This window comes from Schistocerca serialis, chromosome 7 (genome assembly GCF_023864345.2).
Source record: "Schistocerca serialis cubense isolate TAMUIC-IGC-003099 chromosome 7, iqSchSeri2.2, whole genome shotgun sequence".
NCBI classification, from domain to species: Eukaryota; Metazoa; Arthropoda; class Insecta; order Orthoptera; family Acrididae; genus Schistocerca; species Schistocerca serialis.
The window spans coordinates 23,043,092-23,067,142 of NC_064644.1; the positions used below are offsets into that span (position 1 = coordinate 23,043,092).

At 42.3% G+C, this 24,051-nt stretch overlaps 1 protein-coding gene across 1 annotated transcript in view; it reads left to right on the forward strand.

Moving 5' to 3' along the window:
- Positions 1-24,051, forward strand: part of LOC126412063 (A-kinase anchor protein 17A-like) — a 135,572-nt gene that overhangs the window by 1,765 nt on the left and 109,756 nt on the right. The gene's annotated exons all lie outside the window — the stretch shown is intronic.

Below are 24,051 nucleotides of genomic sequence, written 5' to 3' on the forward strand. Positions count from 1 at the left end.
TAGGCCACAGAGCCCTCCCGCTTCCCCCGTAGTGCAGAGCATTGGAAATAGTGAAGATTGGTAAGTGTCGTCAGTTGTGGAGACCATGCAAAGATGTGCGTGACCAGCTGTGTCATGCCGGCTTGTGATGCAGAACATGACTCGACTGTTTCTTGGCTTCTGGTGCCTGACAGTGATGGTGTAGAGATAATATCATGCCATGTGAGTGGGGGGTCACTGGGGATTCCGAAGTGGGTTACAGTGTGTGCAGGTTGTGACTGAGTGAACTGGCTGGTGCAATGCCTCAAACAGTGTTGGAGACAGAAAGTGGCTTAGTATGAAGTAATGGCTGGCTGGAACCCTGTGCCAGAAAGGGCCATCTGCCGACAGTCGAGAGGATAAGCCTCTGTAGTCATTTTGTGGTGGTGGTCAAGAAACATGGATGAGATGGTAGGCATGTCAGGAACATCACTGTGTCCATCTGTTACGAGGTTGTCAACAATTAGTTTGATGCTTACGTCTTCGGGATCGAAGTTACTGATGTAGAGTGTGATGAGTGCCAAATTGCTGGGCCACATAGAGACCAATGTCTTGCTGACAGGGGAGTTGTCGTCTTGTGGGCTGTCAGGATTTGTAGGCCACGAGGCAACAGGGTTGAGTAGGACCCATGCGAGTTTGATTCTGTGCAGAGAGACCATTATTTTCTTGTTGAGCAAGATATCAAAGATATGTCGGCTGCATTTAACAACTGGAAACGGTCCAGTGTATACTGGCTGTAGAGCTGGCCAGATTGTGTCATCACTAGGGCCCGGATTTTAATTACCTAAAAAAAAGTGAAATATGCAAGCATTTATGACCTAAAACTTACATAAATATGACCTTAAAAATAAAATATGACTTAATGGAAGTTTATTTAAAGCATTCTTGTTTGTTTATTTAATTTTTTATTCACCATAAAGTAATACAAAATTCACTTCTCAAAATATTGTTAGTATAGTTCTTTCTTCCTGTAGGGTTTGTGGCTAATTTGCACCTATTTTTTGAATGTCTGAATGTTTTATTTTCTAAACACAAAGTACAGTGAAAAGCTCATCTATCGAAACTGTAAAACAATGTTTTTATTTCTACATAGTATTTAAATTGTTTCACAGTATTTAATACCGTTTGTCAATCTTCAGTATCTGCAAAGTTGCACTGGATCACAAGGTACATTTTCAGGTTTTCCATTGTCAAAGATCTATGGTTGTCGCTGAGGATAGTTTTGTACCTGGAAAAGCTCCTCTCCACTTCACAAGACGTCACTGGAGCGTATTTGATGGCAGCCAGGTCACTGGAGTTCAGCTTTGTTTCAGTATCTTCAAATGTTGTGGCATTCCCTGAAAGACTGTCACTAATTTTGTACAGTGTAGAATATCCAGGATTCCGTTGGAGAACACTTTGCAATTTGGTTTTCACTTTGTAAGCCACATGACCACGAGCTCGACCCAACTCACTCTGCACATGTCGCACAATACTCAGGGCCTCACATAGCTGAGTGCCAACAGCTTCCAGTTGTTTGATGGTTTTTGATATCACTGAAAAATTGGCGTTTATGTATGCCAAGTTTCGAGATAATGTATCTGTAAAAACTTCTTTCATAATTTTGATAGCACTTGATTAATCGCTATCAAGCTCACAGAAGATTGTCTTTATTTGGGCGTAGTTGTTGCAGTAATACTCAGCAGCATTAAGCTAAGAACCCCATCGTGTAAGAACAGGTTTAGGTGGGAGGGGCGTTGAAGGTGGTTGTTCCTTGAATTTCTGCACCCGTAGCGGAGCCTTCACATAGATTTTCTTGCCACAGGAAATTAATTTGTCCACATCAGAGTAATTTGATCACACCTCTTCGGCAACTCTGTGCAACGCATGTGCAAGGCAAGTGGCGTACACCATACTGGGGTAGAGAATCAGAAGCCCTTTAGCTGCTTTAGCCATATATAAAGCACCATCTGTTACAAGGAGCAAAACGTTGTCTCTTTTCACATCATCCGGCCACAGTAGCTTCAGAGAGTTGTCAAGCAAAATAGCAATCGTCAAATTGTTAACCCTATCGAGAGTTTCACACGTTGGTAGGAACACATCTCCAGGGCCATCAACTTTTAGAACACCATCATCATTTGCAATATATCGCCCACTGATATCCGTAGTTTCATCTATCGACAGCCAGATCTTTTGCTCAGCAATAGTAATTTGTATTTTGTTGAGCATACATTGTAGCATGTGGATAAACAGTTCTTTCTCAGTGTAGATTCATCTGAAACTGTATGTGTTGTGTACTTCTCCAAGAACCATCTGAAGCAATGATTTGTTGTAGTTATGCAGGTTAACGCAGCTAAATGACAGGTAACATGATTTAAGGGACAAAATAAACTTGTGCTTTATTCGCACAACATATATTAATACATCTGACTACCAAATTATATTCCGTTGCCCCCAACAACAAATATGGAACATGTATATTCCATAGAGTCTAATGCACTCTGCACATCATATCTTGTTCGCCACTATGCACGCTGGAAAATGTTTGTTCACATATCCCCAACACTCCCCCTTGAACAAATATTTTTCAGCTACTCAACTTTATACATCCCAGGTTAAACCATAATGTTTCACCAGCTTCTGAAATTTGTCCTTACTGAGAGGCTTGGTTAGGAGATCAGGTAACATTCCTTCCGTGCATAGATAAGTGAGCACTATATTCCCCTGTTCCACATGATGTCTTATAAAGTGATGCCTTATGTCAATATATTTGGATCTTACACTGATGACATTATTTTTTGCTGGTTTAATAGCTCCCATATTGTCACAAAATATCACACTTGGCTTCAATGTAGGAGGAGATTCTATTTCACTCATCAGTGCATAGATCCAAAGAGCTTTTTGGATAGTGGAGGACAAGGCCATATATTCAGCTTCTACAGTACTCAATGCCACAGTTCTTAGTCTCTTAGATGACCATGATATCAATCCTCCCATTAGTCTAAGACAACTTCCAGTGATGGAGTGTCTGCTTTCCAACTCATTTCCCCAGTCTGCATCACTGTATCCTTCTAAATTTATGTTTCCAGTTTTAGAATATTTTAACTTATAATCAGCAGGTCCATATAAATATCTGAATATTCTCTTGACTGCTATCCAGTGCTTTTCTCTCGGATCACTGCAAATCTTGGTTACTGCATTTGTGGCAAATGCAATGTCTGGTCTGGAAATCTGTGCTAAGTACAGTAGACTTCCTACAGCTTCCAAATAGGGTACACTTTGCTTACATTTCTTGTCATTATCAGTAATTAGCAGTTTTGCATTGTTTTCCATAGGAGTGGAAATAGGTTTACAATTTTCCATATTGAACTTTTCTAAGATCTTCCTTGTGTACAGAGACTGTTCAATCCATAATTCTTCTCTGTTGGCACTTCTTAGAATCTTCATGCCTAAGTATTGATTAATTTCCCCTAAATCATGCATATTAAATTCTGACCGTTACTGTTCTTTAAAAAAGTCCATCTGTCTTCCACTATTGGTTAAAATAAAAAAATCATCTACCCATATGGCCATGATTGCAATTTCTTCATTGCTCCTTTTATGATGTATACTGGGATCTGCCTTTGACTGTAACATGTCTAGTTTTATCAAACTTTTATGCAACCATTTATTCCAGCAATGACCACTCTGCTTTAATCCATATATGCCTTTCTTCAAATGCCAAATTCTCCTTTTCCCTTGATAAGATCGCTTAACTTCGTCATGTGGAATCACATATATTTCCTCTTCCAGTCTTCCATTCAGGTAGGCTGTTTTCACATCCATTTGATGAATTAATAAGTCTTCCTTTACAGCCAGAGCTAAAAGGTATCTGAATGATGAATACTTCACCACTGGTGAGAAAGTTTCATTGTAATCTATTCCTTCTTTCTGGGAACATCCTTCAACTACCAATCTGGCTTTGAATTTTGGTATTACACTCTCAGGATTTTTATACTAAACACCCATATTGTTCTTAGTGGCTTTTTATTTTCAGGCATGTCAACCCATTCATATGTATCATTATCCACAAAAGATTGCAGTTCCTTTTCAATAGCTTTTTTCCAGTCTTGAGCATTGAACTTGCCAAAGCTTCCTCAACTGTGACTGGTTCATTGTTGATTGTTTGGGCAGCATACATTTCATAATCTGGATATTCTTTCGGTTTTGCTACACGTGAAGACCACCTTAAACTGACTTCCTCTGTTGAATCTTCTTCCTCAATTTGATTCTCGGGTAGCACATCAGCTTCCTCTTTATTCTCGTCTTCCTTTGTTTCAGTTTCCATCTCTGTTTCAGCACTATCACACATTTTGCTTGGCTGCATTACTGTGTCATTTTGACTACTTTCCTTTATTTTAGATCTACAATCCTCCAAAAATACTACATCTCTACTACTTATTATCTTCTTATTCACAGGATTATAAAATCTGTTGCCTTTTGAATCCTCACAGTAGCCGACAAAAATATATTTTTGAGATTTTGCATCCCACTTTCCTCTTAATAGTTTTGGTATCTGAACCATGGCTTCACATCCAAAGACTTTTAAGTGCTTTAGATCCAGTTTCTTCCCAGTCCATACTTCATAAGGTGTCTTGTGTCTCACAGCTTTGGTAGGTGATCTGTTAATTAAATACACTGCTGTTGACACAACCTCTGCCCAAAAACACTTCAGTATCGCTTAACATACTTCTTGCCTTTTCTACAATGGTTCTGTTGGCTCGTTCTGCAACTCCATTCTGAGAAGGACTGTAGCGAATGGTAGTCTGATGCCTAATACCCATTCCATTCAACTGTTCCTTAAACTATCTGTTTACGTATTCTGATCCATTGTCTGATCTAATGATTTTAATTTTTTTCCCAGTCTGTCTTTCGATCATTTTGCAATAAACAACAAATACATCATTCACTTGATTCTTGCTACTTATAGAATAAACATTCATGTATCTAGAAAAATCATCTATGAACATCAGGAAATAGAAGCTACCTCCTAAGGATTCATTCTCCATAGGTCCACAGAGATCTGAATGTATTAGTTGCAAGACTTCAGTAGATCTGCTCTGACTCGATTTAAATGGCAATCTTGCCTGCTTCCCTTGCAAACACACTTCACATTGAACATCATTCATTCCATAATTTTCCAACCCAGTTGCCATATTATTTAGTAAAGTCATACTTTTCGTATTCAAATGTCCAAGCCTCCTATGCCACAAGAAACCTTTTGCAGTATAAACAGAGTGATTTCCTGTTTCAGCAGTATTTTGAACTGTATTCACCTTGTAAATACCTCTAACATTACTTGCAGTAGCTACAATGTCACCACAAGAGTCTATCTCTTTGGCTCCCTCTATATCGAAGATAACTTTATTATCCTTCTTTACTATTTCGCTTACTGACAACAAATTAGTTGCGATATTCTTTACATAATGTACATCATGAGCAGTAACAATTTCTTTTTCCCCATCCACAACCAAATTAAGATCCACTTTTCCTGCGAGTTCACACCTTAACTTAGATCTGTCAACTGTAGAAATTCCAATGTCAGTCCTTGACTGAACATCATACAAACCAGGCAGAGCTTTGGTAATGTGCACAGATGCTCCTGAATCTAGGAACCATTTTGGATGATCGTCACTCGCTTCATTAAAAGAGTAAAAAGCAGAAAATGCCTTACCTTTATCGGTAGTCTTTCTCTCAGGACTACTAGAATTAACATGCTTCTTTTCTTTTATACTTAACTTTTCGTTACACTTTGAAGCAATATGTCCAATTTTCTGGCATCTGAAACATCTTATTGGCTTCTTCTTCTTGTACTTAGAGTATAAAGCCGATGCTGTTTCTTTTTCTGAAGCATTAGAATCTGGTTCATTCTTCACGTCCTATAGAATCTTTACCTTAACACTATCCGCTGTAATAGATATTCCCGAACTTTCCAAACCCATAATCATTGACGAATATTTCTTAGGTAGTCCAGCTAACAATAAAGTTCCAATCCATTCAGCCGCAATTTCAAACCCAATATTTCTCAGATGATTGGAGATTGAAATTATTTTATTCACATATTCACCGATGCTTTTACACTTATTCAGTCTTGTGATTATCAGCTCACGAAGTAATCCTACTTTTCTGGTCAAACCACCATCTTCAAATGTGTTTTTCAGTTTGTCCCATACTTCCTTTGCTGACATAGCCTTTTCTATGTGAACATAATTCACTGGATCAATCAAAAGGATTAGTTTTGATTTCGCCTTCTGATCCTTAGTAGCAAAACTTGATTTACCGTTTACGACGTCACATAAGTCATCCAGGTGCAAATACGCCTCAACGGCAGATTTCCAGGTCACGTAATTTTCGTGCCCTACAAGCCGCTCTATTTGCGGTATCTGTGTTGTACTCATTTTACAGTTATTTTCTTCTTTGTATAGCGTACACCATCCAAGTTTATACGAACTTCTGCGCACCTTTTGCGCAAATACACGTCACCTTAAAGATTATTATTTCTTTAATCCAGTACCTGGGCCCATAACCTGTTGTAGTTTATGCAGGTTAACGCAGCTAAATGACAGGTAACACGATTTAAGGGACAAAATAAACTTATGCTTTATTCGCACAACACATATTAATACATCTGACTACCAAATTATATTCCGTTGCCCCAACAACAAACATGGAACATGTATATTTCATAGAGTCTAATGCACTCTGCACATCATATCTTGTGCGCCACTATGCACGCTGGAAAAAGTTTGTTCACCTATCCCCAACAGGATTCTTCAGCTTTTCCAATGGGATGTTGCAGGACACCATCATCTCACACAAATCCTTGCAGAATGATTAGACGGTTGACGATTGACCTATCTGTTCAAATAACAGTGTTTGCATGCTGTTATTTTCAGCAATTCATTTCACACAGCTGCTGTGTTTAGCAGTATTACAGTGTTGTTGCACATTTAAGCGCTTTTCTGCACTAACTTTAACTTCACACAGCTTACAAAATAATATTTTCCCATCAGTACTAAAGAACTTCTCTCCAAATTCTCAAACATATCCTCGTAACTTCATGCTGTCGGAACACTTTGCTTTAGCGTGTTGGACAGGGCAATGGCTGTATTCAAACTGGTTACTGGGAACACCTGTGCGACTGCGATGATTATTATAGCAGAAGCCACCTTTGTTGGCTCTGAGAGCGTATTGTCGACTCTGCACAATGTTTTATGTTAGCGAAACGACTGTTGTGTTATACCAATTTTCTGCTACAGTCCTGAGAAATAAAGCTGTGTACTAATTTATCTGTTTATCTTCCATAATAGCACATTAAATATTGTCTCATGAGCAACATATTCATTTTCTTATTCGTGTGTTCCGTAAGATATAAGAAAAACGGTATATACATTTTTGGCAAAAGTTGACAGAAATATAACCTATTGTATTAAGTTAGCCACAAAATGACCTATTACTAAAAGTTGTTGAAATATGACTTTATATGCACAATCAAAATACACTTTTCGGCACTAAACTGCCTAGATTTGTGTATAAATTGTTCTAAAATTCACCCTGTAGTTCAGAAAAAAATATGACTCATTAGAATCTGGATGCTAGTCATCACATAGTGGCAGTTTGATAACACATTGTGTACAAAGGTTTTCAGAGTGGTGTGTGCCATAGGCGGTGGTACCTGCAAATTTTCAGTGTGTGCTTCACTCGTTGCACTAATGCCAGGAGGTCTGCAGCTCCGGTAGTTGGTGTCAGTATGACGAATACTGTTGGGAGCGTTAAGGGATTTGACATACAGGACTTCCACAAGAGAAGCCCATAGGTCCTCCTTAAATGCCACCATGGCGAGGTCTTCATCCACTGTCGGCCGTGTCACACGAATGTGGTCTTCAGCATACAGTACCAACACCCCATAAGCCCTTTACTCTGTGGGTGGTATGTGGTTGTACAGTTGTGAGTAATGCCACAGAGGTGGCAGAGTGCATCGAACACAGGGGATTTGAATGCTTGCTTTGGTCTGCCATATCTGATTCAGGACAACAGTCGATGAAAGCTCAAGCAGTAGATTCTAGTGTGATGTCTTTCGAGGCTTGGCTTTATCCAGCCTGAGACTTGATCAGTTATTGACAGTAGATATGTGAAGTGTTCAGATTCCAAGAGGGGGCTGATGAGGTTGAGGTGCAAGTGCCGAAATCGAGCATGTGGTATGCCATTGCAGTCAAGAGGAAGCCTCAAATGACAACCAAACTTGCTACATGCTAAGCATGTCTGTGGCCAGATGCAGCAACATTGTTTGATGGTCAATGAAACAAACCATTTGGTTAAGAGTCAGATTGTTGCTTGGACACCTGCGTGAGCTAGGTTGTGGAGGCGATTGAAGATCGGATGATGTAGGGGTGATGGGTCGTATTCTGTCCTGTGAGTCCTCACAGAGGAAGCGAACATCAGTACCAGGAATCCCTCGTCCTTCTACATGTATATCTACATACATACTGTGTGTGGTGGAGGGTACCCTGTACTACTAGTCATTTCCTTAACTGTTTCACTGGCAAACAGAGCAAGGGAAAATGTCAGTCTGTATGAAGTCTGATTACTCATACCTTATCTTTGTGGTCCGTACACAAAATGTGCATTGGTGGCAGTAGAATTATTTTGCAATCCGGTTCTCTAATATTTTTTTTCAATAGTGTTCCTCAAAAAGAACATCACCTTCCTTCCAGGTGTTCCCATTTGAGTTCCTGAAGTATCTTCATAGTGCTTGCATGTTGTTCAAAGGCAAGTGCTTCCCCAGAGCACAATTTACTGTCCATTTCAACCTTGTCCGTAATTCCTCTCTGTCCATCATATTGGAACTAAATGATGTCAGTTCATTGTTAAGCGAGATGCTAACAACTGTTGATTTGATCTTTCTAGCAGAAACTCTCTCCTAGTTGTCTTGACTGATTTAATAAAGTCATTAATCTTTGTCACTATGATAACATTATCACTAATGTCTCTCTCTGTACTGCCGCAATTGATAAGGTCCAACCTGTTTGTAGCTATAAGATCCAAGACACTTCCATTGCTTGTGGGTTGCCAAACTAGTTGCTTAAGATAGTTTTTGGAAAAGTGTTCAAAACTGCTTCGCAAGATTGTCTGTCTACACCCCCTTTAATAAATCCATAGATGTTCCAGTCTATACCCAGTAAGTTAAAGTTGTCTCCAACTAGTACTGCATGATCTGGGTATTTACACTCTACTGACAATAGACTTACTGTGAATGACTCTAAAACTGTCACAGTGGAATCGAGTGACTGGTAAAAATAACTAACAATTAACATGATTTGACCTGAAATTGTTATATGTGACCAGATAACTTCACTGTCGGTCTTAATTTTGACCTCATTAGAAACAATATTTTTGTCAACCGCAATAACTCTGCTCCTCCCCAGTTTTCAGTCCCAAGAATAATTAGAGCATGAGAACTTTCGATGCATAAATTAAAGGTGTCACTGTCGAATAAGTCTGTAATTGCTGGCTCAATATCTTGTTCATCAGCCAGTTGGTGTAAACAGGGTAAGTGAAATAATACTGACACACAAGAGATACTCGGTGAATATGTTTTCAGTTCCATGTAAGTGATGGATGTCCATTGTGTATTGCACGATGAGATCAGAAGTGCAAAAGTGGCAGGGGTTCACATCCTTTGATGGTTCATGTATCATGGTGCTGAATGGTTTGTGATTTGTATAGATCACAACATGTCTTCTTTCAATATTGTCTCTGCAATAACGAACTGCTTCATACACAGTGAGTAGCTCATGATGGAATGCAGATCATTTTGATTGCGAGGTCATGAGTTTATTTTAGCAGGAGCAGAGTGGTTGCATTTCGTCTGCCACAACTTGTTGTAGGGTTGCTCCGGTGGTCTAATCCCTAGTGTTTGTTGTGACCATGAGCTGTGAGTCTGGTATCAGATGTACTAATGCAGCTGCTTTCACGAGGCCAACTTTGGCGTGGTTGAATGCAGCCCACATGGTAGGAATCCACACAAGTTTCCTCTCACATTTTGAAGTTACCACCACATGGGGAAGGCAATGTCTGTAAAAGTTGAGGAAGCCTAGAAAATGTCATAGGTCTTGATACATCTGTGGGATTGGCGAGTGTAGAATGAGTTCTGTCTGTTCTGATATGGGTTTGACACCTTCAGCATTGAGGATGTGTTGGAGGAATGATCACAACAGCTTTCTCTTCATTAATAACCATACCCAGATATCAGAGGACAGTGAGAACTAGTTAGAGATGCTGGGGGTTGGCAAAAAGATTAAGATGTCATCAAGGTACACTCGACAGCAATTCAGTTTGAAGAGAACACTGTTGATAAGTCATTTCCAGGCTTGAGCTGCATTTTTCATTGTGAAGGGCTCGAAAATAAACTCGAAGGGGCCAAAAGGTGCAATGATGGCACTCTTAGAAACGTCATCTAAATACATAGCTAGGGCTTTCTGCAATCAGTGACACTAAGGACAGTTGCTCCCCTGAGGGAATGTGTAAAGTCTCGAATGTTAGGGATGGGTTAAATGTCATCTATTGTTCAAACATTGAGGATTCTGTAATACCCACAGGGGCTAACAGAATGGTACTTTTTTGTAACAAGTTTGATGTATAAGGTCTAGGAGCTGTTTGGACGGCGAACTATACCTGATTGTAACAATTCATTGACCGAAACTTCCTGGCAGTTTAAAACTGTGTGCCAGACCGAGACTCGAACTCGGGGCCTTTGTCTTTCACAGGCAAGTGCTCTACTATCTGAGCTACCCAAGCACAACTCACGTCCCGACCTAACAGCTTTACTTCTGTCAGTACCTCGTCTCCTACCTTCCAAACTTTACAGAAGCTCTCATGTGTGAGTCTTGTTTGGGTAACTCAGATGGTAGAGCACTTGCCAATGATTGGCAAAGGCCCCAAGTTCGAGTCTCAGTCCGGCACACAGTTTTAATCCGCCAGGAAGTTTCATATCGGCCCACACTCCACTGCAGAGTGAAAATCTCATTCTGGACTTCATTGACTGCCTCTTTTGCTGCTTATAGAAGAGCTGGAACCAGTCAGCATGCTTTGTGGTGAACTGGTAGAGTCATGAAAATGTGATGCATCATACTGTTCTGGATGGCACACTGCTGAACAATCGCTCATAATGAGGAGGGGGTGGAACACTGGGGCAATGCAGTTGGTACTGAGGCAGAAGGTGCCATACTAACCTGTGAGAGATGTGGTGTGGTCGATGGTGCTGGTGGTTGACTGCCTGAGGTTTAGGCATGGGGATAGTTGAGAGGCTCTGAATCAGTTCAAGTGCTTACATGAGTGCAGCTAATACATCATGGATGTGCTGGAGCAGGTTTGCATTTTCAGCCTGGAGCATCTCCGACATGTTTCGAGGTGACGTCAGTGTGTCTTCGTGATAGCCTCCACAGTTGTAACAGTCTTTTACAGTGGCAAAGCACATGTCAACATTGTGCTTGGGAAGGCGGACAGATCACGAAGTGGTGTGCGCTGGAGAAAGGCGGCGAGGAGCCAAAAGCCCCAGGATCTGACGACAGGTTACGTGGTGTAAAAGCGCCATATGTTCCAGTTCCGGGGAGGGTGGAAAATATCAGGAGGAGTCAATCCCCACAACTGCTTCACTGACATCAGTAATGGAGGAGGTCTGCTGGTATGGTAGATCTGTGATGAGTAGTAAAATATTATGTACTTTTCTGCGCATAGAGATCGGAGAGTTGTTGTTGGCACAGAGCTGTAACCCAGTTGTATCTGCGAACATGTCATTTGGTACTGTGCTAACATTTTATCCTGTATCTACAAGGAAATAAACATATGAGTTGAGTTCAAAATCATAGTCTTCTGTCAGTCAGGGTGGTCAGCATGGAGAATGTGCATCCCAGAAATCACATGCAGAGACAACTCACTGTCTCAGTGTGAGCCAATTAGCCTACAGTGGGTCACGTTTAAAATATAAGAACCCACAGGGACACTGGCAGTTGGACATGGTGTTGCTGAGTTGGGTGTGGTACCAGCACAGCTGTGCCTTTGATGCAAGGATGGCGATCAGCGTAGTGTTGTCAACAGGAGTGGTGGTGTCGTGTGCAGCCCACAAATTAGTGCCTGGGCTAAAGCAATGGTGTCACAGTCAGTTGTCATCGGCTCTGGTTGGACAAGTCTGGCGCATGAGGCAGCCAGTCGAGATCGGGTGTTCAATGGGGCAGGTGGCGTCCTTGTAATTAATGGACTGCCTATGTTGCAGTATGGTGAACATCCTATCTGTGGTGCTGTGCTTCTTGTTAAGTGGTTCTGCTTCATGTATAGTCATCATGAGTTGCAGCTGTGTAGACAGTTAAACGATTCAAAGCACCCAAAATGTGGCATGTGGCATCAGATTCGTGTCCAGTAATGTCCATAGCACATCTGAGATTGGGTATTATCTTATAGTTGTTTCTTTTAGAATGCTTGGCGAAATTGTCTCGATGTGCAAGATAGGTGTTGAAGCAAGGTGGATTTGGCTATTGTAAATTTGTGGTGCTTGGGAGGCGCGACTGTGATGTCATTGATGATGTCGGCACACTCAGGTAGATGGCAGATTAGTCACAAACAGGGAATTGTCATCCAAAATTCCTGGTAATACAAACATGCGTTCTGCTGATGCATACTAAAGTGCCAATTGTACCAGACAAAAAAGTGGTTGAGAAGCAAACCCTCAAAGCAATGTACCGGCCATAGTTGGTGGTAGTAAAGGAGCCACGCAGGATGGTACTATGGACGTGTCCTGAATCACTCCTGGCACAGTTGTAAGTCCTGTGATGGTGTCTTTATGTCGTGCGAGATGGTCCTGTTGTCAAGCAGTGGTCACAACATGGTTGTCTTGGGGTCGGTCGTAACAAACACTAGCCAAACACCAGGTCCGAATCTTGCAGCAAGTGTAATAATAGGTCGGTTGATGGCAGCCATTATTGTTGATGTCCAGAGGTATGACACTGTGCAAGGAAGCATGTGTAATAGTACACAGTTTAGATTTTAGCACTGGCTGTCAGTTAAGGTGCTGGTAACACCAGTATGCACATTACTTGACAGAATCCATGAAGCACAGTCACACAAAGCAGTTTGCATGATAAGTGCAGAGTAAGATGGCTACATTATTTTTGCTTAGTAACTTTGAATAGAATGGAAAGTTCTGTTGGTGCATTTGTCATGGTAGTTGTGATGGTAGATTTCCCTGATCGGTATAAGAAGACATATCATAATTTGTAAGTGACACGATATAGAATAACAGCTCCTCATTAGCACGGAGCACCATACAATATAACCACATCACGTCAGGTTCTAAACCGAACTACCTTGCTCGTCTCACTCACAGATACTACACTCTGATGCGGAAACACTCTGGCCATCAACGGCATTAGCATTGATGACCCACAATTGTGTTCCAGCTTTCTGTAAATCTGCAAATACTATAAATGTATATTTGCCTTTCTTCAGTGTACTTTCTAAGATAAGTCATAGGGCCAGCACAGCCTTGTGTATTCCTACATTTCTGCACGACCCAAACTGATCTTCCTTGAGATTGGCTTCTGCTAGTCTTTCCCATTCCTCTGGAAATGATTTATCTCAATATTTTACAAATGTGACATGTTAAACTGATGGTTCGGTAACATTCACACTTGTCAGCACCTGTTTCGTTTGGAATTGGAATTGTGACATTCTTCGTGAGTCTGTGGGTATTTCTCCTGTCTCACATATCTTACACACCAACAAGATGGAAGAGTTTTGTCATGGCTCGCTCTCCTAAAGTTCTGAATAATTCTGATGGAATGTCATTTACTCCTGAGCCTTGTTTCCACTTAGGTCTTTGGTGCTCTGTCAAATTCTTCTCTTAGTATCTATCTTCCATCCCATCTTCACCTACTTCCTCTTCTCTTTGTTCTCAAGTTTGTTTCTCTTACAAAGACATTCTATATATTCCTTGCACCATTCAGCTTTACCTTATTGGTGTAGTACTGGCTTCTTGCCACCTGAGCTCTTGGTATTCATAGAGCTGTTTCTCTTTTCTCCAAAGATACCTGTAATTTATGATTTGGTGGCATCCATCTTTCCCCAAGTCTGACATGCTTCTTCAGCTTAGCATTTATCACACAAATATGCCTGCTTTAACATTTTGCACATCCTGTCAGTCTCATTTTTTTTAGATGTCTGTGTTCCCATTAGCTGTCCATCATGTGCTGCATTTTTATGTTTTCTCCTTTTGTCAGTTAAATTCAGTATATCTATAACATTGTTGTGTGCTGCACAAATTCACCAGTGCCTGGTCCCATACACGCATTCCTATCCCATGCACCAGCTGCCTATCCCTCCTGCATTTCTATACTGCACACCACCTGCTTCCCTCCGAGCCATTAGTCATCTCCCCCCCCCCCCCATCCTCCCTCCCTCTTCCTGCCTCCTTTCTCCCCTCACCCATTCCACCCGATAACACGACCCCTCGTCCCAGTCAACCTGCAGAGCTATGCTCCAGACATTCCAAGCATGCGCTGTGTGTATACTGAAAAAGTTAAAGATTTGTTTAATGTGCACATTAATATTACCCAAAATTTACATCCCTCAGTCAAAATAATGATAAAGTATAGAAGTGACTAATAAAATATTCTGCTCTAGTTTTGAAAATTTGGAAGTGTCTGGTATTCTGCCCGATATTTGGCTACAATCTTTTAAAGACTTTGCACCGAATATGAAAATGCTTTCTGAACCCTAGGTGGTGATGCATAATTTGTTTGGAAATTATTTCTACTTGTACTACTATGGTTATGAATTTCAGTCTATCCTAAATTCACTCATATTATTAGCCATAAATATAACTAGGCACTAACTATACAAGGTTTGTGAGAAATGTAATGAGACTGACAACCCTGCTAGTGATCTGGCAGTGCTGTATTCTACTTGTGGAGGCTGGTGTGTTGATCCCTTCCAGATGCTCAGTCCAAATTCCAGCTCTGTACAGCCATCATGTGATTTTTGAAAGTGCCGTCACTAAAGTTGTTTTTTGTTACCTATTACAAAAATGGAACAGTGGAATTTAGAGCAATTTTCTGCCATTAAGTTTTTTGCTAAACTTGGGGAATCTGAGCGTGTGATCTTTGGAAAGTTGAAACTAGTCTGTGGGGAATGTTCCTTATCAAGAGCACAAGTTTTTCACTGGCACAGTTCATTTTTGGAAGGATGAAAATACAATGAAGATGAACCTCATTCAGGGAGACCTCCAGCTACAAAAACCGACAAATATGTCGAATGTGTGCATGCTCTTGTGAGATCAGACTGACATTTAACGATAAGGATGATGGGTGAGCCATTAAACACATCAAATATTGACCAAAGTTTTGCGCATGAGAAAGGTTTGTGACAAACTGGTGCCGAAAAACACACAACTGAGCAGAAGGAAATTGAGGAAATGTGTCCATTGATCTTCTTGAGAGGATTGCCAATGAACTGTGATCACAGGTGCCGAATGCTGGATTTTCCAGTATGATGCTGAGACAAAGTGGCAATGTGAGGAATGGAACAGTGAGACATCTCCTCGACCAAAAATAGCTCCAGTGAGCAAATCAAATATCACAATAATGCTGGTTTGTTTTTTTTTGACTGTAGGGGCATTGTTTGTGCATAAAGAATGTGTTCCTTCAGTACAAACTGTCAACAAAGTCTTTTACAAAGACAGTATTATGAAAAGGAGATATTGATACACACCATACAGTGAAGATGTTGAGTCGCAGACTGCTAAACAAGTAAGCTCTCGGGCCAAAAGGCAATCTCTGAATTTGACTCCATCGACCTCCTGACCCCACCGACACCCCGCACCCCTACCTTCTACCTTCTTCCTAAAATTCACAAACCCAATCATCCTGGCCGCCCCATTGTAGCTGGTTACCAAGCCCCCACAGAACATCTCTCTGCCCACGTAGATCAACACCTTCAACCCATTACGTGCAGTCTCCCATCCTTCATCAAAGACACCAACCACTTTCTCGAACGCCTGGAATCCTTACCCAATCCGTTACCCCCAGAAACCATCCTTGTAACCATTGATGCCACTTCCTTATCTTCCTTATACACAAATATCCCGCACGTCCAGGGCCTCGCTGCGATGGAGCACTTCCTTTCATGCCAATCACCTGCCACCCTACCAAAAACCTCTTTCCTCATTACCTTAGCCAGTTTCATCCTGACCCACAACTTCTTCACTTTTGAAGGCCAGACATACCAACAATTAAAGGGAACAGCCATGGGTACCAGGATGGCCCCTTCGTACGCCAACCTATTCATGGGTCGCTTAGAGGAAGCCTTCTTGGTTACCCAGGCCTGCCAACCCAAAGTTTGGTACAGATTTATTGATGACATCTTCATGATCTGGACTCACAGTGAAGAAGAACTCCAGAATTTCCTCTCCAACCTCAACTCCTTTGGTTCCATCAGATTCACCTGGTCCTACTCCAAATCCCATGCCACTTTCCTTGATGTTGACCTCCACCTGTCCAATGGCCAGCTTCACACGTCCGTCCACATCAAACCCACCAACAAGCAACAGTACCTCCATTACGACAGCTGCCACCCATTCCACATCAAACGGTCCCTTCCCTACAGCCTAGGTCTTCGTGGCAAACGAATCTGCTCCAGTCCGGAATCCCTGAAGCATTACACCAACAACCTGACAACAGCTTTCGCATCCTGCAACTACCCTCCCGACCTGGTACATGAGCAAATAACCAGCGCCACTTCCTCATCCTCTCAAACCCAGAACCTCCCACAGAAGAACCACAAAAGTGCCCCACTTGTGACAGGATACTTTCCGGGACTGGATCAGATTCTGAATGTGGCTCTCCAGCAGGGATAAGACTTCCTCAAATCCTGCCCTGAAATGAGATCCATCCTTCATGAAATCCTCCCCACTCCACCAAGAGTGTCTTTCCACCATCCACCTAACCTTCGTAACCTCTTAGTTCATCCCTATGAAATCCCCAAACCACCTTCCCTGCCCTCTGGCTCCTACCCTTGTAACCGCCCCCGGTGTAAAACCTGTCCCATGCACCCTCCCACCACCACCTACTCCAGTCCTGTAGCCCGGAAGGTGTACACGATCAAAGGCAGAGCCACGTGTGAAAGCACCCACGTGATCTACCAACTGACCTGCCTACACTGTGATGCTTTCTATGTGGGAATGACCAGCAACAAACTGTCCATTCGCATGAATGGACACAGGCAGACAATGTTTGTTGGTAATGAGGATCATCCTGTGGCTAAACATGCCTTGGTGCACGGCCAGCACATCTTGGCGCAGTGTTAAACCGTCCGGATTATCTGGATACTTCCCACTAACACCAACCTATCCGAACTCCGGAGATGGGAACTTGCTCTTCAATATATCCTCTCTTCCCGTTATCCACCAGGCCTCAATCTCCGCTAATTTCAAGTTGCCGCCACTCATACCTCACCTGTCATTCAACAACATCTTTGCCTCTGCACTTCTGCCTCGACTGACATCTCTGCCTAAACTCTTTGTCTTTAAATATGTCTGCTTGTGTCTGTATATGTGTGGATGGAGATATGTGTGTGTGTGTGTGTGTGTGTGTGTGTGTGTGTGTGTGTGTGTGTGTGTGAGTGTATACCCGTCCTTTTTTCCCCCTGAGGTAAGTCTTTCCGCTCCCGGGATTGGAATGACTCCTTACCCTCTCCCTTAAAACCCACATCCTTTCGTCTTTCCCTCTCCTTCCCTCTTTCCTGATGAGGCAACAGTTTGTTGCGAAAGCTTGAATTTTGTGTGTATGTTTGTGTTTGTTTGTGTGTCTGTCGACCTGCCAGCACTTTCATTTGGTAAGTCACATCATCTTTGTTTTTAGATATATATTTCCTGCGTGGAATGTTTCCCTCTATTATATAAACAAAGATGATGTGACTTACCAAATGAAAGTGCTGGCAGGTCGACACACACACAAACAAACACAAACATACACACAAAATTCTAGCTTTCGCAACCAACGGTTACCTCGTCAGGAAAGAGGGAAGGAGAGGGAAAGACGAAAGGATGTGGGTTTTAAGGGAGAGGGTAAGGAGTCATTCCAATCCCGGGAGCGGAAAGACTTACCTTAGGGGGGAAAAAAGGACGGGTATACACTCTCTCGCTCGCGCGCGCGCACACGCACATCCATCCACACATATACAGACACAAGCAGACATATTCAAAGACAAATATATATATTCACGAAAACACAACTTACGCACACATGATCACAAGACTCTAGCTGCCAAGGCCAGACTGCAAGCAACAGCACATGATGGGAGAAGCAATCATTGAGGTGGGGTAAGGAAGAGACTGGGCTGGGGAGGGGTAGAGGTAGCGGGTAGGTGTAGGAAACAGTGGAGTTCTGCTTGTGAGAACATGAAGGGGGGAGAAGGTTGGGCAGCTAGGTGCAGATAGCAGATAGGAGGTTAGAGGAAAGGTGGGAGATGGGGGAGGGAGCCGAAAAGAAGAGAAGTAGAAAGACTGTAGGTGTGTTGGTGTAACAGAAAACTGTGTAGTACTGGAGTTGGAACAGGGAAGCGGACAGGTGAATGAAGGACAGTGACTAATGAAGGTTGAGGCCAGAGTGTTACAGGGACACAGAATAAATTGCAGGGGGAGTTCTCACCTATGCAATTCCGCTGGTATTGGTAGGAAGCATCCAGATGGCATAAGGTGTGAAGCATTCATTGATGTGGAGAGTGCTGTGTTGGGCAGTGTGCTCAACAAGTGGGTGGTCTAGGTGTTTCGTAGCCACAGTTTGTCGCTGGCCACTCATGCAGGTAGATGACTTGTTGGTTGTCATGCCCATGTAGGACACAGCAGAGTGGTTATAGCTTCGTTCATAGATCACACGACTGCTTTCACAGGTAGCCCTGACTTTGATGGGGTAGATGATACTTGTGAGTGGACTGGAGTAGGTGTTGGTGGGAAGACATATGGGACAATTCTTGGATCTAGGTCTATTACAGAGATATATGAGCCATGAGGAAAGAGGTCTGAAGCAGGGGTGGGGTAGGGATGGATGTGGATATTGTGTAGATTCGGTGGGCTTTGGAATACCACTGTGGGAGGGGTGGGAAGGATAGTGGGTATGACGAGAGGAAGTCTAAACCCTGGCAAAGACTGTGATTCAGTTGCTTTTGTCATGGATGTTACTGAGTCACAAGGAAAATACTCCTTTGTGACTGGACCTTGAGACTTTGGGAGGTGGCAAGGCTGGGAGGGTAATTTCAGTCTGTGATGGCCCGAGTGAGATCTTTGTTATATTTCAAGAGGGACTGTTCATCACTACAGGTACGAGGTACAGTTGACTAGGCTGTATGAAAGGATCTTCATGGTATCTGAGGGGGGTGCGATGGGGAGGTTCCCTTGTGAGAAACATTACTGCTGGAGAGAAGGATGCTGATTGCCTGAGTTGTGAAGCATCCATTGAACTCAGTTGTGTTGTATTCAGCTGCATGTTGTGCCACTGGCTAATCAATTACGTTTTTAGTTTCTCCTGGTGTGTGCACACGTGCGCCCCCCCCCCCCCCCCCCCACCTCCCCCCCGCCACACACACATGAATGATGTCAGAAGTTATTGAAAGTGAATTTCATAATTGATGGGTGAGGTAGCATAAACTCTGCCCCTCTGTTTTTTGACAGGTGATAGAGCAGGATTCCATGCAGAATTAAACGAAAACCACCATCTATTTATAAGGCTACTTCCTAACTTAGTTTCAACAGTTTCCTTAATGACACTTTCCCAGTAGCTGGAAGTGCATGTCGGAATCTTGGTGTTGTTATATCCCATAGGATGACAGTGCCGAGATAATGTTCTGCAATAGCAGATGTGCTCCGCTGTTGTAAGTGTTTGCCACTTATGCTCAGTACACACCAGTCCTCCAGAGTCCTGATAGTGACCAATACATGACATCCCGCAACTGCAAGGAATGCGATAGGCATGTGCCTTTTGCAAACCAAGATCATCCTTTACAGAACCTAAAAGGATGCTGATCTTGGGTGGTGGTCAAAACACACACCCACTTCACATCATATTTCCACAAAATATGATTAATCCTGTTTGAAATGCTCGCTGATTAAGGCAAAAAGACCGCAGCCCTTGGTATCACCTCGGTATGATGATCACTCACTCTGTGTGCAGTTGGTCGATAATGCAACACACATCTAATCTGTCTTTCATTGTAGCCATTCTGACAAACTCTCTGGGTCTGAGATGACATGAGTCCCGTGAATCAAAGTACGAAGTACCCTTTTACTTTGAGTAGGTGATGACAACTGTCAGCCTGCAGATACAAGCCAATGTGAATAGGCTTCCTGTAAATGGCATGTCCCAACGTACCATCCACCTTCCTCCTGACCAACATATCGTGGAAGGGAAGACAGTCATCATTTTATACTTCCATCGTGAAACAAATATTTGCTTGGATTGAATTCAGGTTTTCTAAAAAGTCATTCAAATTCCAACTACCATGAGACCAAACAACAAAATTATTGTCTGCATATCTGAAAAAACCATGCAGTTTTCAAAGCCACAGACTCGAGGCATGTTCCTCACAATTTTCCAAAACGAAATTGACAGTAATAGGAGACAACGGGCTTCCCACTGCTACTCCATCTGTCTGGTTGTAGTACTGGTCATTGAATAAAAAGTAAATGGAAGTCAACACATGTCAAAATAAGTTCATCAATTCAACACCGAACCTAACCTTAATTAACTGTAACAAATCAGACAGAGGAACACGACTGAATAAAAAGACCACATCAAGATTTATTAGAGTCATTCAAAAACATTCCCTCTAATCGACATACAAAATCCACCAAGTCTGTGTTCACACCAACGTACTAAAGGGATCAACAGAATAGCAAGGTGTTTTGCTATGCAATGTGTCGGAGCATCAATGTTACTCACAATTGGACAAAAAGGAACCCCTTTCTTGTCAACTTTGGGGTGGCCATATAACCTACAGGGAACAGCACAGTAAGAATTGAGACTGGATAGTCTTCGGTGATAAGGAACTTTTCTTCAGAAGGTTGTTAGTCTTTCTCTCAACAATTTTTGTGGAGTCAGCACTTATCGTGCGATACGCTGAATCAAACAGTAAACGTCAGAACTTTTTAATATAATCCTGCTTGTCAAAAATGTTAGTGTTGCCCTTGTCCGCAGGTAAAATAACAATGTCTGGATCAACTCTAAGTGAATGCAAAGCACCCTCTTGGGTGGATGTGCTCAGTCAACATGTGACATGCCTCTCTCCTAGCATCCTCTGCAACATCAGGAGGTAGTTGAAAAACAGCCTATTCAACATAACTGGTATAATCAATGACTGACATGCCTGGAAGTCAATGCAAAATTTAAACCTTTCCCTAGCACTGATAAGGCTGCATCATCAAAGCTTTCTCCTTTATATTTGTCACAGATGATTGAGTTGCAAACTTTAAACCTATCTCTAGCACAGATAAGGCTGCATCATCAAAGCTTTCTCCTTGACATTTGTCACAGCTCGTCAAGATATAGTATTAGGCTCCAAGCCACGGAAAATTTCAAACTTCACCAAGTGCCAGGCAGTTACAGAATGCAATTCCCAGTTGGACTGTGACCTTGAAGCACAAACCAGCCAATCCCAAGAAAAAGCTCCAATTTTTTAAGCAGTCATTAAATGAAGCCAAAAAAATCCTTGGAAACAAAACCCAACTATCGATGAGTGTAATGGATCCTTACATGAACAAGAGCAAGACCAGTGTGTTGCTTGATGTGATTGGTGGCAGGAGAGAATCTGATGCACAACGTTGGAATAATATTTTGATCACCTCAGAAAAAATGACAACATACATTGCAATTTTCCTCTGCTGTTGCAAAACGTATGCAACCTCCATAAGCAATAATACACTTCCTCCCTATAGAGGTAAACAGTCTGAGACTTTTCTCCTGACATATGTGATGTTTAGATAACTTACGGGAATTCAGCTGGGTGACACCATCTAGAACCACAGTTATTTTGACAGCAGCAACACACTGCCATTTTCAAGGCAAAACTGCAGTAAGCAAGTGCTGTGCAAGCCAGTTTAATAACTCAGTTTTCAGAGAAATTCCATAAAGATAACACACATTAGCCAATTTAATACCTCGGTTTTCAGAGAAACTATTTGAAGATAACACACACACACACACACACACACACACACACACACACACACACACACACACACACAGAGAGAGAGAGACAGAGAGAGAGAGAGAGAGAGAGAGAGAGAGAACACTAGCGCCATCACAAAAATAAGATGACCTTTATGTAACCTGGAAGGACTCTGATCTTAGATGGTGGTCGAAACACACACTTCACATCATATTTCCACAAAATACGACCAATCCTATTTAAAATGCTCCCTGCATAAGACAAAAATGCCATAGACTTTGGTGCCACCTCGATATTATCGTCACTCACCCAACGCACAGTTGGTTGATAGTGCAAAGCATGTCACTATTCTGACAAAAGGTGACTTTGTTATGGGCTAATTCAGCTGACAAGCTCTCAGGGTGCTATTCTTGTCTAATATAACAACACTGAGATTCTGGTATGCACTTCCGGCTCTTGGGATAGTTTTATTAGGCAATCTGTTGAAATTAAATTAGAAAGTAATCATATAAATGGAGGCAGTGATTTTTATTTAAACTCTGCATGGAATCCTGCTCTCTCACTTCTCAAAAAAACAGAGGGAGAGAGTTTATGCTCTCTGACCCACTGATTATTAATTACACTAGTGATAACTTCTGACATTGGTCAACTGTTGTTTGTGATGGTGCTAGTGTTTACAGTGTGTGTGTGGGGGGGGGGGGGGGGGGGGGTGCACGTGCATGCGTGTGTGTGCTATCTTTACAGTGTTTCTCTGAAAACTGAGGTTTTAAATTGGCTTGCACAGTACTTACTTGCTGCAGTTTTGCCACAAAAATGGCAGGATGTGTTTGGTTGAAATATAAGACTGTTGTCGACGACATACCCAGCTGCATTCCCAGAAGTTATTGAACAAATATACTGTTGTCCACAGTTTGGTGGTGGTCTTTCATTCTACTGTCACAATGACATAAAAATCTATGTAGTGATTGAAGCAGAGTTGGTGTATGACATAGCTGCTCTCAAGCTGGTCCTACCTCTAATGGGAATGGGGTATGCCTGTGACAGGACTGGAGTAGGTAATGCTGGGTAGGTGGATTGGTCAGGTCTTCATTTGGGTTTTCCACAATGATATGGCTTCTGTGGCAAGAGTTTTGGAGTGGGAGAGGCTTAGGAATGGGCCTAAATGTTGTGTAGATTAGATGGATGATGGAGTACTACTCCAGGAGGAGTGGAAAGGATCTTGAGTAGAATGTCCCTCATTTCTGGGCATGATGATAGATAATCAAAGACCCGGCAAAGAATATGGTTCAGTGATTCCAGTCCAATGTGATATAAGGTGAGTAGGGAGGCATTCCTTTGTAGTTAGTTCTTCGGGGTGATGGGAAGATTATGGGTGTATGAGGATGTGGCATCTGTTTGCTGACTAGGTTTGGGGTATAGTGTCTGTCTGTGAAGGCCCTTGTGAGACATTCAGCATACTGGGCAAGGGAATTCTTGTCACTGCAGAAATGCCATCTGTGTGTGGCCTGGCTGTATGGGAGCAGTTTCGATGGTGTGTGCATGATGATGCATTGAAGTACAGGTATTGTTGGTAGCTAGTCAGTTTAATATGGGCAGATGTGTGGATGGGGATTTTAGGGGGGGGGGTCAACGTCCAGGAAGGTGGCTCGTTTGGTGGGAGGAGGACCAGGTGAAGCAGATAGGAGAGAGAATGTGTTGTTTGTGGAGGAAAGAGGATAGGGTGTCTTGCCCCTGAGTCCAAATCATGCAGATATCATCAATGAACCTAAAACAGACAAGATAATCCATTAAATTTCGGGCATGCAGCCG